The sequence below is a fragment of the Marmota monax genome, unplaced genomic scaffold (genome assembly GCF_021218885.2).
Source record: "Marmota monax isolate L192 unplaced genomic scaffold, Marmota_monax_Labrador192_F-V1.1 WCK01_AAM20220418_F8-fsc00152, whole genome shotgun sequence".
Taxonomy (NCBI): Eukaryota; Metazoa; Chordata; class Mammalia; order Rodentia; family Sciuridae; genus Marmota; species Marmota monax.
In genome coordinates, this window is record NW_026694348.1 from 2,737,102 (window position 1) to 2,751,205 (window position 14,104).

Below are 14,104 nucleotides of genomic sequence, written 5' to 3' on the forward strand. Positions count from 1 at the left end.
TATCAAGCCTATGAGGAGGTAATTGTCTGTAACTGGCCTTCCTACAAGTTTTGACATGCTTGATATGCAGCCAGATGTATTAAAATACAGATATAGTAATTTCTCTTTTGATGTGAGAAGGTGAAAGAAAACTACTTTAATTGTATTTAAATATTTTGATGTAGGTAATCATCATTGGGAAGATGTTTAAAATTAAGCCTTGATTCCTATAGTCATACATGTTTCACTGTGGGTTTTACAGAAAGGTCTATTCAGTTTGAATAAGATCACACAGAAAGATTTCTTCAAGGGTTAGAGATGCAGTACTTTTTATTACGAAATACATAAATTACTGAATGAATGAATGAGTGAGCTGGGCTAGATTATAATATTTCTTCTGAACTCAAGATTACACCAAAACTACTGGATTACACTATAACATTTACTAGATTATTGGGTAATCTCAATGGCCTCCCAGGTGCTCTTCCATTGTCTCTTCTCTATAAAGCAGCCTGCGTGGTTTTATGATGCCTCAACCGAGATATTGTATTTCTTCAATATCCTCCTGTGGCTACAAGTGTGAAGAGCAAGTGGGTAGCCAGTGATTGGATCTAGTATCTACTGGAGCTTCATTTTAGTCTACTTCCTGTGTAGCAAAAGCTGGAATACTAAATTTTGCAGTGAAATTAACTTCTCCTAATTTCAGTCATTCAAGCAAGATTTGAAAGACAAAAATTGAGCAGGGCCACTTTCCTGCCACTTGACCATTGCTGCTGGTAATCAAAGTGGCAAGGCCACTGAGGTTTTTTCCCTTTCCCCTCATTTCCTCTTGTATGTTCTTTTGTATAACCCTGAGGGTCTCCTTCCATTTCCATGCAATTTCCCTTTTCTCTCCCTTTCCCTCCCACCTCTCATCCCTGTTTAATGTTAATCTTCTTCTCCTGCTCTTCGTCCCTACTCTGTTCTTAGTTACCCTCCTTATATCAAAGAAGACATTTGGCATTTGTTTTTTAGGGATTGGCTAGCTTCACTTAGCATAATCTGCTCTAATGCCATCCATTTCCCTGTAAATTCTATGATTTTGTCATTTTTTAATGCAGAGTAATACTCCATTGTGTATAAATGCCACATTTTTTTAATCCATTCATCCATTGAAGGGCATCTAGGTTGGTTCCACAGTCTAGCTATTGTGAATTGTGCTGCTATGAACATCGATGTAGCAGTGTCCCTGTAGCATGCTCTTTTTAGGTCTTTAGGGAATAGACCGAGAAGGGGAATAGCTGGGTCAAATGGTGGCTCCATTCCCAGCTTTCCAAGAAATCTCCATACTGCTTTCCAAATTGGCTGCACCAATTTGCAGTCCCACCAGCAATGTACAAGTGTACCCTTTTCCCCACATCCTCGCCAGCACTTGTTGTTGTTTGACTTCATAATGGCTGCCAATCTAACTGGAGTGAGATGGTATCTTAGGGTGGTTTTGATTTGCATTTCTCTGACAGCTAGAGATGGTGAGCATTTTTTCATGTACTTGTTGATTGATTGTATGTCCTCCTCTGAGAAGTGTCTGTTCAGGTCCTTGGCCCATTTGTTGATTGGGTTGTTTGTTCTCTTATTGTCTAATTTTTGGAGTTCTTTGTATACTCTGGATATTAGGGCTCTATCTGAAGTGTGAGGAGTAAAGATTTGTTCCCAGGATGTAGGCTCCCTATTTACCTCTCTTATTGTTTCTTTAGCTGAGAAAAAACTTTTTAGTTTGAGTAAGTCCCATTTGTTGATTCTAGTTATTAACTTTTGTGCTATGGGTGTCCTATTGAGGAATTTGGAGCCCGACCCCACCGACTGTAGATCGTAGCCAACTTTTTCTTCTATCAGACGGCGTGTCTCTGATTTGATATCAAGCTCCTTGATCCATTTTGAATTCACTTTTGTGCATGGCGAGAGAAAGGGATTCAGTTTCATTTTGTTGCATATGGATTTCCAGTTTTCCCAGCACCATTTGTTGAAGATGCTATCCGTCCTCCATTGCATGCTTTTAGCCCCTTTATCAAATATAAGATAGTTGTAGTTTTGTGGATTGGTTTCTGTGTCCTCTATTCTGTACCATTGGTCCACCCGCCTGTTTTGGTACCAGTACCATGCTGTTTTTGTTACTATTGCTCTGTAGTATAGTTTGAAGTCTGGTATCGCTATACCGCCTGATTCACACTTCCTGCTTAGCATTGTTTTTGCTATTCTGGGTCTTTTATTTTTCCATATGAATTTCATGATTGCTTTCTCTATTTCTACAAGAAATGCCGTTGGGATTTTGATTGGCATTGCATTAAACCTATAGAGAACTTTTGGTAATAATGCCATTTTGATGATGTTAGTTCTGCCTATCCAGGAACAGGGTATATTTTTCCATCTTCTAAGATCTTCTTCTATTTCTCTCTTTAGGGTTCTGTAGTTTTCATTGTATAAGTCTTTCACCTCTTTTGTTAGGTTGATTCCCAAGTATTTTATTTTTTTTGAAGATATTGTGAATGGAGTGGTTGTCCTCATTTCCATTTCAGAGGATTTGTTGCAGATATACAGGAATGCCTTTGATTTATGCGTGTTGATTTTATATCCTGCCACTTTGCTGAATTCATTTATTAGCTCTAATAGTTTCTTTGTAGAGCCTTTTGGGTCTGCTAGGTATAGAATCATATCATCTGCAAATAGTGATAATTTAAGTTCTTCTTTTCCTATTTTTATGCCTTTAATTTCTTTCGTCTAATTGCTCTGGCCAGCGTTTCGAGAACTATGTTGAACAGAAGTGGTGAAAGAGGGCATCCCTGTCTTGTTCCAGATTTTAGAGGGAATGCCTTCAATTTTTCTCCATTCAGAATGATGCTAGCCTGAGGCTTAGCATAGATTGCTCTTACAATATTGAGGTATGTTCCTGTTATCCCTAGTTTTTCTAGAGTTTTGAACATAAAGGGATGCTGTACTTTGTCGAATGCTTTTTCCGCATCTATCGAGATGATCATATGGTTCTTATTTTTAAGTCTATTGATGTGGTGAATAACATTTATTGATTTCTGTATATTGAACCAGCCTTGCATCCCAGGGATGAATCCTACTTGATCATGGTGCACAATTTTTTTGATATGTTTTTGTATCCGATTCGCCAGAATTTTATTGAGGATTTTTGCATCTAGGTTCATTAGAGATATTGGTCTGAAGTTTTCTTCCTTTGAAGTGTCTTTGTCTGGTTTAGGTATGAGACCAGACAAAGACACTTGGCATTTGTTTTTTAGGGATTGGCTAGCTTCACTTAGCATAATCTGCTCTAGTGCCATCCATTTCCCTGCAAGTTGGCCTCGTAGAATGAATTTGGAAGTTCTCCCTCTTTTTCTATTTCCTGAAGTAGCTTGAAAAGTATTGGTATTAGTTCCTCTTTAAAGGTTTTGTAAAATTCTGCTGTATACCCATCCGGTCCTGGGCTTTTCTTAGTTGGTAGTCTTTTGATGGTTTCTTCTATTTCCTCGATTGATATTGGTCTGTTTAGGTTGTCTATATCCTCCTGACTCAATCTGGGCAGATCATATGACTTAAGAAATTTATCTATGCCTTCACTATCTTCTAATTTATTGGAGTATAAGGATTCAAAATAGTTTTTGATTATCTTCTGTATTTCTGAAGTGTCTGTTGTGATATTGCCTTTTTCATCCCATATGCTAGTAATTTGAGTTCTCTCTCTTCTTCTCTTCGCTAGCATGGCTAAGGGTCTGTCGATTTTGTTTATTTTTTCAAAGAACCAACTTTTAGTTTTGTCAATTTTTTCAATTGTTTCTTTTGTTTCGATTTCATTAATTTCATCTCTGATTTTAATTATTTCTTGCCTTCTACTTCTTTTGCTGTTGTTTTGCTCTTCTTTTTCTAGGATTTTGAGATGAAGTATGAGATCATTTATTTGTTGGTTTTTTCTTTTTTTAAGGAATGAACTCCAAGCAATGAATTTTCCTCTTAGAACTGCTTTCAATGTGTCCCATAGATTCCGATATGTTGTGTCAGTGTTTTCATTAATCTCTAAGAATTTTTTAATTTCTTCCTTGATATCTTCTATAACCCATTGATCGTTCAGTAACCTATTGTTCATTCTCCAAGTGATGTTTGCTTTTTCCTTCCTTCTTTTATAGTTGATTTTCAGTTTCATTCCATTATGATCAGATAGGATGCATGGTATTATCTCTACTCCTTTATATTGTCTAAGAGTTGCCCTGTGACATAATATATGATCTATTTTTGAGAAGGATCCATGTGCTGCTGAGAAAAAAGTGTAACTACATCATGTTGGGTGGTATACTCTATATATGTCAATTAAGTCTAGGTTATTAATTGTGTTATTGAGTTCTATAGTTTCCTTATTCAACTTTTGTTTGGAAGATCTGTCCAGTGTCGAGAGAGGTGTGTTGAAGTCTCCCATGATTATGGTATGGTGGTCTATTAGACTCTTGAACTTGAGAAGAGTTTGTTTGATGAACATAGCTGCACCATTGTTTGGGGCATATATATTTATGATTGTTATGTCTTGTTGGTGTATGGTTCCCTTAAGCAGTATGTAGTGTCCCTCTTTATCCCTTTTGATTAACTTTGGCTTGAAATCTATTTTATTTGATATGAGTATGGACATTCCTGCTTGTTTCCGAAGTCCATATGAGTGATATGATTTTTCCCAACCTTTCACCTTCAGCCTATGTATGTCTTTTCCTATCAAATGCGTCTACTGTAGGCAGCATATTGTTGGGTCTTGTTTTGTGATCCATTCTACTAGCCTGTGTCTCTTAATTGGTGAGTTTAAGCCATTAACATTTAGGGTTATTATTGAGATATGGGTTGTTGTTCCAGCCATATTTGTTTATTTATGTTACTAAACATGGTTTGTTTTCCTCTTTGATTATTCCCCCCCCCCTTTACTGTCCTACCTCCCACTGTTGGTTTTCATTGTTATTTTCCATTTCCTCTTCCTGTAATGTTTTGCCGAGGATGTTTTGAAGAGATGGTTTTCTAGCTGCATATTCTTTTAACTTTTGTTTGTCGTGGAAGGTTTTAATTTCATCTTCCATCCTGAAGCTTAATTTCGCTGGATACACAATTCTTGGTTGGAACCCATTTTCTTTCAGTGTTTGAAATATGTTATTCCAGGATCTTCTAGCTTTCAGAGTCTGTGTTGAAAGATCAGCTGTTATCCTGATTGGCTTACCCCTAAATGTAATCTGCTTCCTTTCTCTTGTAGCTTTTAAAATTCTCTCCTTATTCTGTATGTTGTGTATCTTCATTATAATGTGTCTAGGTGTGGATCTCTTATGATTTTGCACACTCGGTGTCCTGTAGGCTTCTAGGATTTGGGATTCTGTCTCATTCTTCAAGTCTGGGAAGTTTTCTCGTATTATTTCATTGAATAAATTGCTCATTCCTTTGGTATGGAGTTCTATACCTTCCTGTATCCCAATGACTCTTAAGTTTGGTCTCTTAATGTTATCCCATATTTCTTGGATGTTCTGCTCATGGTTTCTTAACAGTCTTGCTGAGCTGTCTATGTTCTTTTCAAGTTGAAATACTTTGTCTTCATTGTCTGATGTTCTATCTTCTAAGTGTTCTACTCTGCTGGTAGTATTCTCAATTGAGTTTTTAAGTTGGTTTATTGCTTCCTGCATTTCTAGGATTTCTGTTTGTTTGTTTTTTATAACCTCTATCTCCCTGTATAGTTGATCCTTTGCTTCCTGGATTTGTTTGTGTAATTCATTGTTGAAGTGATCTTTCATTGTCTGATTTTGCTGTCTAATGTCTTCCTTGATACTCCAGATCATCTGAAGCATATATATCCTGAATTCTTTATCTGACATTCCATCTGCTGCAGCTGTTACCTCTTCTAAAGTTGAGTTGAACTGCATTGCTTGTAGTCCTTTCTTTCCTTGTCTTTTCATACTGCTTGCGTTTCTTTCTTCTTGGTGAAACTGTTGTGTTTTTGAAATTTTTCCCCCCCTATATATTTATATTGCTCTTGTATAGTTGAAAAGTCTCCCTTGCAGGTGCGGGCGGGGGCTCTGCTCTGCCCCTCCTCCAATTGGTGTGAGGTGTCTACCACGCCCGCGGACCCCTGGGCCTGATCCGCCGTTCTGTCGCAGGTCTGCCTACCTTGCAGGTGGGGGCGAAGGCTCTGCCCTGCCCCTCCTACCACTCCCGGGGACTGCTAGGCCTGATCTGCAGGTTGGTTGCCTGTCTGCCCACCTTGCGGGCACGGGTGTCAGTTCCGCTCCGCCCCCACTCCAATTGGGGTCACTTGACCACCACACAGGCGGGCCGCTGGGCCTGATCTGGGCACGGGCGAAGGCTCTGCTCTGCCCCTACTCCAGTTGGGGTGAAGTGTGTACCACGCTGGCAGGCCGCTGGGCCTGCTCCACCGGTCTGTCACAGGTCTGCTTACCTTGCCGGCGCGGGTGATGGCTCTGCCCTGCCCCTCCTACCACGCCTGCAGACCGCTGGGCCTGATCTGCAGGTTGGTCGCAGGTCTATCTACCTTGCGGGCGCGGGCTGCAGCCCCGCTCCTCCCCTCTGGCTCGACGACAAAGCGAGAGAGACTCGGGTATCTGTGACTCACCCTCCCTACCAGGGGACCAACTGTTTCCGTCGCCGCTGGCACCGATGAAGTTCTCTCCTCGGCCGCTCTCCGATGACATCAGATTTCTGCCATGCTGGCATCCCCTGTTCTATGGCTGAATTCCATTTTCTTCTCTTCCAATAGGCGGAGCTGTGCCCTCTGAGCCGAGCTTCTGCCCTCTATGTGCTGACAGAAATCCCTGTACGGTGGCTCCTGGGAGTCTCTCAATCCTGTTAGTCCAGAGCCCTTTCACTTATCCGGCCCCTCCCCCTGTTCCTCCTCCCAGCCAGCCAGCCAGGTCCTGTTCACCAGAGGCGGTTCCCCAAGGATCTGATTACACTTGCAGCCCCACCACGTGTCTTATATCCCGAACGATGAACACCCTCTCTGTCATTCATCTAAGCCCCAGTGCTGTGGTGGGGTGATCTGGGAACCAACAGTTTAATTTTTCCGGACCCCTTTGGTGGGCACGCCCCCAGAAACTGGCGGCTAAGATCTTGGGTGTCGCCGCTGGTGTTAAGGGGAGGTGGGGATCTGGAATCCCCTCTGCTTCCCTACAGACACGCCCCCGGAGAGATTCCCGAGGTTTCCTGGCTGCTTGTATCTGGAGGGGGTGGGAGTCACACACCTGCTAACGTGGATTCCGCTGGGAAGGAATTCTGTCGGCAGAACTCTGGTGATGTCACCTCTCTGCTATGGCGGGCCCCAGGCTCCTTGCCAGAGTTTCCGAAGGGAGGGGTGGGACTGGTCTGTTTCTGGTTGGTTTCAGCTCCCGGTTCGCTATTTCATGAAGGCTTGGCGAGAGACCTCTTCCTAGAGTCCTTGCACCGCTCCTGCTGCGCTGCGCCTCGGAGGCTCTCCGCCCTGACGCAGGGGCCGGTGCAGGAAGCCGACAGTCGCCGAGTCGCGCGGGCAGCGGCTGGCAGGTCTGGACCTCTGCGCTGCGTGGCGGAGATTCACTCATCTAGCGCAAACTGTCACCTCCAAAAATCCTACCGATTCCCGGCTGGTCTCTCTTTAGTGGAATTTTGCTAGGAGTTTCTCAGCAGGTCGAATCTAAGTGTATCCATGCGTCTCTCTGACCCCGTTGTTGAGGAGGTACTGAAAGCGCTGCCTCCCCTCTTGCCGCCATGTTGGATCCCCCGGCCACTGAGTTTTTGTGTACTCCCTTTCCTTTTTTTAAACTGCTCTTGGAAACAGCCCCATCTTCATATGAGTTTACTCATTAGTTAATGAGATGAATAAAACCTTTGACATATGTTCAGTTTAAAACATAGCTGACAAAACAGCTATGTTTTGAATTTTTATAAACTGTATGACTTCACCACTAATCTCTTCTTGAAAGGTTGCTGCTCATTCTTCCCTCCATATCTCAAAATGCTGCACCTACAGAAATGTCTCCCACTTGTCTGTGATAATCGAATCCTACATCTCATTTCCTTGAAAGGACCTTTGAAATGACTGGGTTTTTTATAGTCTGGATTATTATGTTTGCTTCTGTGTGATATTATTTATTGTAAAATGTTTATTTTGTTTTCTTAACTAAATGAGAATCCAGACAGCAACCGTGCTGCTGAATTTTAATAACAAAACACATTAAAAGTCTGTTTTAAGCATGATGTTGATGCATACACGAAAAAAATAACTATTGTGTGACAATTTGCAGGACTTTTGGAAGACATAATCATTGGCATCTTTGTATCTCAGTACAAATACAAAAAAAAAGGGGGGGCCGGGGAGTTGAACAAGAAGCAATTCTCCAACAAAAATGTATTAATTAGGAAGTTTACTAGGCCTGCTTAGACAATATCTAGGAAGCACTCTAGATAACCAGTCTTTGCATAGTAAAAAAAAAAAAAATGATCAGCACAGACAGAAAGAGGGTGCCAGACACAGTTGCAGCGTCAGCCTTTTGTGAGAAATTCACTTTTAGAGAATCACTTGTAAATTTATGTAGCACCAAAATCACTTTCTTCTCAAAAAGGAAAACATACTACAAGTGGAGGTGGGAGTGTAGGCGATTCCCTGTACTCACTCTCCAGTGGATCAAGGTCCTTCTGTTCAAGTATCTGTTTAAGATACTGAACCCTGAGACAGCGCTACACTGTCCTTCAATTCTGAGCCCATCATATATTCCCTTAAAAATTATTTTCATCATTAAATAGCTGTTTCAGCTGTGGACATAATTTAAAGACAGTATCCAAAATAAAATCAAGAAGCTGAAATTCTATATTTTTCAAGTTAATCTAGAAGGAGAAATAAATATCCTCACTCCCAACCTTTTAGCAAAGTTAGCCATTCAGGAGAGTTCCTAGAAATCTAGGCTTATGGGTAGATGAAGAGCAACATTAAAATCAGGCTTCATCTGCAAATTGGTGCAGCCAATATGGAAAGCAGTATGGAGATTTCTTGGAAAATTAGGAATGGAACCAGCATTTGACCCAGCTGTCCCTCTCCTCGGTCTATCCCAAAGGACTTAAAAACAGCATCCTACAGGGACACAGCCACATCAATGTTTATAGCAGCACAATTCACAATAGCTAAACTCTGGAACCAACCTAGATGCCCTTCAATAGATGAATGGATAAAAAAAATGTGGCATATATACACAGTGGAATATTTCACAGCAATAAAGATAATAAAATCATGATATTTGCAAGTAAATGGATGGAGTTAGAAAAGATAATGCTAAGTGAAGTTAGCCAATCCCAAAATACCAAATGCTGAATGTTTTCTCTGATATAATGAGGCTGATTCATAGTGGGATAGGGAGGGGGAGCATGGGAGGAATAGACAAACTCTAGATAGGGCAGAAGGGTTGGAAGGGAAGGGAGGCGGCATGGGGTTAGAAATGATGTGGAATGCGATGATCATTATTATCCAAAGTACATGTATGAAGACATGAATTGGTGTGAATATACTTTGTATACAACCAGAGATATGAAAAATTGTGCTCTATATGTGTAATAAGAATTGTAATGCATTCCACTGTCATATATAAATAAAAATAAATAAATAAATAACAAAATCAGGCTTCTTAAAGCAGGAAATGTGGATGGCTTGTCGCCAGACTATGGCAATAGCCTCTTGATTGTCTTCTAGATTGTTGTTCTCTCACTTCTTGCTCCATATTTTTAGAGCACCTGATAGTGTGCTCAGAAACTCACTGGTTTGAGCTACTCACTGGTTCCCAAAGAGAATCTAAATTTCTCATTCCTGCCACTCAATCCCAAACTACCTCTCCTCCCATCTGTTGCCCACTGCACTTATAAACCAAATGCTTCAGCTCCATCAATATCTTCCAACCCTCCTTTCATCTCCTCACATCTCTACTTACTCCTGTTTCTCCCTCTGCTTGGCGCACCCCTCACCAGCCAACTCTGTTTATTATTCCAGGGTCTGCTCATACGCTACATCATCCTGGACACCCTTCCTCATCACTACCAAAAAGTCACTTCCTTTTCTCAAGTACTGTCGTTTTTAAAAAATTCTGTTAGTTATTTAAAAGGCACATATATTATCCCCCTTACAAGAGGAGAAGAAAAGCAACCACACCTTACACATAGCTGTCTCTCTCCCACAGTATGAGAGACCCTCAATAATGACTCACCGAATTAAAAGAATCAAACAAATTGTAACCTCCATGTTTGGGGCTGGTTTATGGATTCAATTTTTAGGAGCTTGGGATTGAGCTTTTAACCATTTTTGAAATTTTTCCTCCATCATGAAGAAAAGAATTTAGTAAATAAAGTCCACCAGAAGGTTGACGGGCCTGGAAAATGCTAGTAAATTCTTATCACCCTCTTAGTTTGACTTAAGCATGAACCTCTAAAAATGTGGTGACAAATTTGGATAACACCAAGTACATGTATGAAGACACGAATTGGTGTCAGCATACTTTATACACAACCAGAGATATGAAAAATTGTGCTGTGTATGTGTAATAAGAATTGTAATGCATTCCACTGTCATTTATTTTTTAAAAAAAATCAATTTAAAAAATTTGGATAACACCAAGTTTCTCTTCTGAGAAATACGTATAATAAATTCATTTGAAAGCTAAGTTCAGTTGCCTAATGAACCTTGAGAAAACCTAGGAGGTCAGATCCTCTGGTACAGGTTGGGTTCACCACCCTTGTTCAGGATGTTGATTAGGAGTGGCAGGAGATCAAGACCTTCATGGGTAGCAAAGGAGAAAGGACAGGGCAGTGGGAGAAGCTGGACAGTGCTGCAGTCATGAGGAACCCCTGCTCCCTTGAGGGACTCTGGGTCTAGCATGTCTATTCATCCCAGAAGGGAATCAGGCCTTCATACACCTGAACTGGTCAGTGAGTGGCTATGGGCTGACAAGGAAGCAGCCCTGGGCACAGTGGCTCTCTTCAGTGGAGGCAACTCTCAAAGAGAGCCAAAGAGATCTCAGGAGACAACCTTCCCAGCATCCAGGAGAATAAATCCTTTGGCTCTGAAGTGGGGAGTTTGGCCAGCACAGTGCAGTGCCCACAACTAGATCTGAACACCAAGATGGCTAGCATCCTTTCCATTAAGCACTGGGAAGTTGGGTGGGGCGGGGTTGGTGTCAGCATGCTTCACATCTGCAAGGCAAAGGACAGTGTGACGTTCTTCTGTCTCTCATATGCCATTCTTGTACAAGTCTGAAACACATAGATGTCGTGGTGATTTCTCCCAACCCCAACGGTTTTTATTGTCGAATATGTGTTGTATCTCTTCCTCTGCTCTCAGGATCGTAGTACAAGAAGGATGATAAATGAGAAAACATATTTAGAAAGCAATGAGGGGAAAAAGAGGAAATGTGTCAGAGCCACTTTGGGAAATTTCTTTCTAACTACAGTTAAGAATGAAACTGAGGCGATATTTCATGAGACAAAGCCTTCCGGAGTGTCAGCACATATCTTGCAAATTTGGACAAAGAGGATCATTCAGTCCTGTGTGGATTTATTTGTCCATTTAGACCAATGGCCTAGTTTTGGTGTCTTTGCGTGAGAGTCTATAAAGTACACTCATAAACGTTATTTTGTCATTTTGTCAAAGATGCTGTAAAACACTTGAAATTTTTAACTTTTTTTTTTTAACTTTAAAAGGTACAAACTATGACCCAGAGAGCCTAAGTCATCTTTTCCAACCTCACACAGCTGGTGGGCAGAAGAGCATCTCCTCAGCTAGCCTCATATCAGTGGAAGTCACCACCATACTGCCACCCACCATGACCTGTCACAAGTCATTAAATGGAAATAACATGCAGAGCTTGCCAAGATTTGTTTTAATACATAAGGTGGGCTTGTCTGCGTAAAAATGTTCCCTTGGCATTTGTGTTCTAAAATGCTTTTTTCCAGTAAAAGGAAATGACTGTAGAAGGGACAGTGAGGCTTTGATAAGCCCACAGGAATGTGTCTGGCGTATGGACATCATTTGTTAAGTGAGTCCCGGTGGCACATGGCACTGCATCACCCTGTCTCTAAGATGCATGACCATGTCTGCTCTTTCACATTGGCCTTCGCAGACAGCTCCTGAATTCTGACCTCCCTTCTGGAACTCTTGTTCAAGATAGAGGAAACCATATGTTATTTCTCATCAAAATATTCATTAGCCACTTGTAGCTTTTTACTGGGGATTGAACCCAGAGTACTTTACCACAGAGCTATAACCCCAGCTCTTTTTATTTTGAGACAGGGTCTCACTGAGTTGCTGAGGCCAGCCTAGAATGTGCAATCCTCCTTCCTCTGCCTCTCAAGTTGCTGGAATTACAGGTGTACGCCAACATACCTGACCTCATTGTCAATTCTCTTCCACCTTATCATGCTACTTTAATTCTTCTGGATTTGCGTAGCATGTTTCCATTTCATCAGTGAAATGTTTGTAAAGCTTAGAGAACTATGCTAAAAATAGCAATGATGATTTTTGTCTATTAGTGGTTGTAGAGTCCCATCCACATATTAAAGTCCAGTGTTTCGTCTGCACAAGGCACTAACAGGAATCAGAGAAAGATTGCAGCAATCGTTAATCAAGGTCACTACAAAATATCTGGAAATACATTGATCATATTTTACACACAGTAGTACTTTTAAGAAACATTAGAATCAGAAAGAAAAGCAGACATACAGCCAACAAATTCCAATTGTTCATAATAAAGTAGAGGCTGTGTCATAGTTTATATTAGAGTAAGAAGTTCTCAGAAAACTATCCAAGCGTCCTTTCTTCAACAGAGATACACATTTCCTGCTTACATCATTCAGAAAATAAATCACAAAGGACCCCTGATGCTATTTCTCAAAGAGAATGAAGAGGCATTTTTAACGATTCCAAAATACAAAGGAATGGATGCTCCCTTTAAGAAGAGTCAATATCAGAGAAAACATTTGGCCTTTGGTTTGGGGAGATTGGCTTATTTCACTTAGCATGATATTCTCCAACTCTATCCATTTACAAGCAAAGGCCCTAATTTCATTCTTTAAAGCTGACTAATATTCCATTGGAAAAAAAAAAATATATATATATATATCACATTTTCTTTATCCATTCACCTATTGAAGGACATAGAATGAAACAGACATTATTACTTTATGTACATATATGACTGCATGACCAATGTGATTCTATACCCTGTACAAACAGAAAAATTAGAAATGATACCCCATCTATTATATATGATATATCAAAGCACATAAATTCATTCTACTGTCATGTATAACTAATTTAAACAATTTTAAATTTTTTTAAAAAAGAAGAGTCACACAGAGGGCTCTCCAGTAGGTGACTCTAACTTAGTAAAACTACACAAAAAGTTAGTCTCCCCTTTGTAGTCTTATTGAGGGCAATTATGCCTTTGGGCTAGAACATTGGGTAACTAGTTTTCATGAAACATTTCAAAGCAAACAGCAATAACCATCAATCACTGAGCCCTGACACTGAGCCATGTACTAAACAAACTATTTGATGCATTGTTAATATAATCTTTCACAAGCCTGATGTTCCAGATAAGAAACACTGAGGTTCACATAAATTACAAAATTTCCAGTGCCAACAGTCCCCAAGCCACAGAGTTGAAAAGTGAAGGAGCTGGTACGAAGTTTTTCTCCTTCAAAATCCCTTCCCTGTGTGGTGACAGAGGTCACAAAATGAAATCAATCAAATTCATGACTTTGCACAGTTACAGCCTCACGGGTCTAAGGGTAGGAGTGGGGGCTATGATGTTCCAGACACCAACTAAGAGACACAGAAAATAAGAAACAGGCTCTCAAAAGGATCATAAACTGGAGAAATCTGTTCTAATTAATAGTAGGCTCTTTCCAAATGATAAATCCACCTGCAAAGAATAAAGCATTGCCTCTCCTTGAGATGATTGAAAAACAGAGAAAAGGAAAAGGCACAGAGAACCAACACTCAAAAGACAGTGCCTCAAAAATCAATCACAAAATATGCTGAGGAGCAACACCAGCATCACAATGTCTGAGGAATCTCCTGAGGTCAGACGTGAAGCAGGAC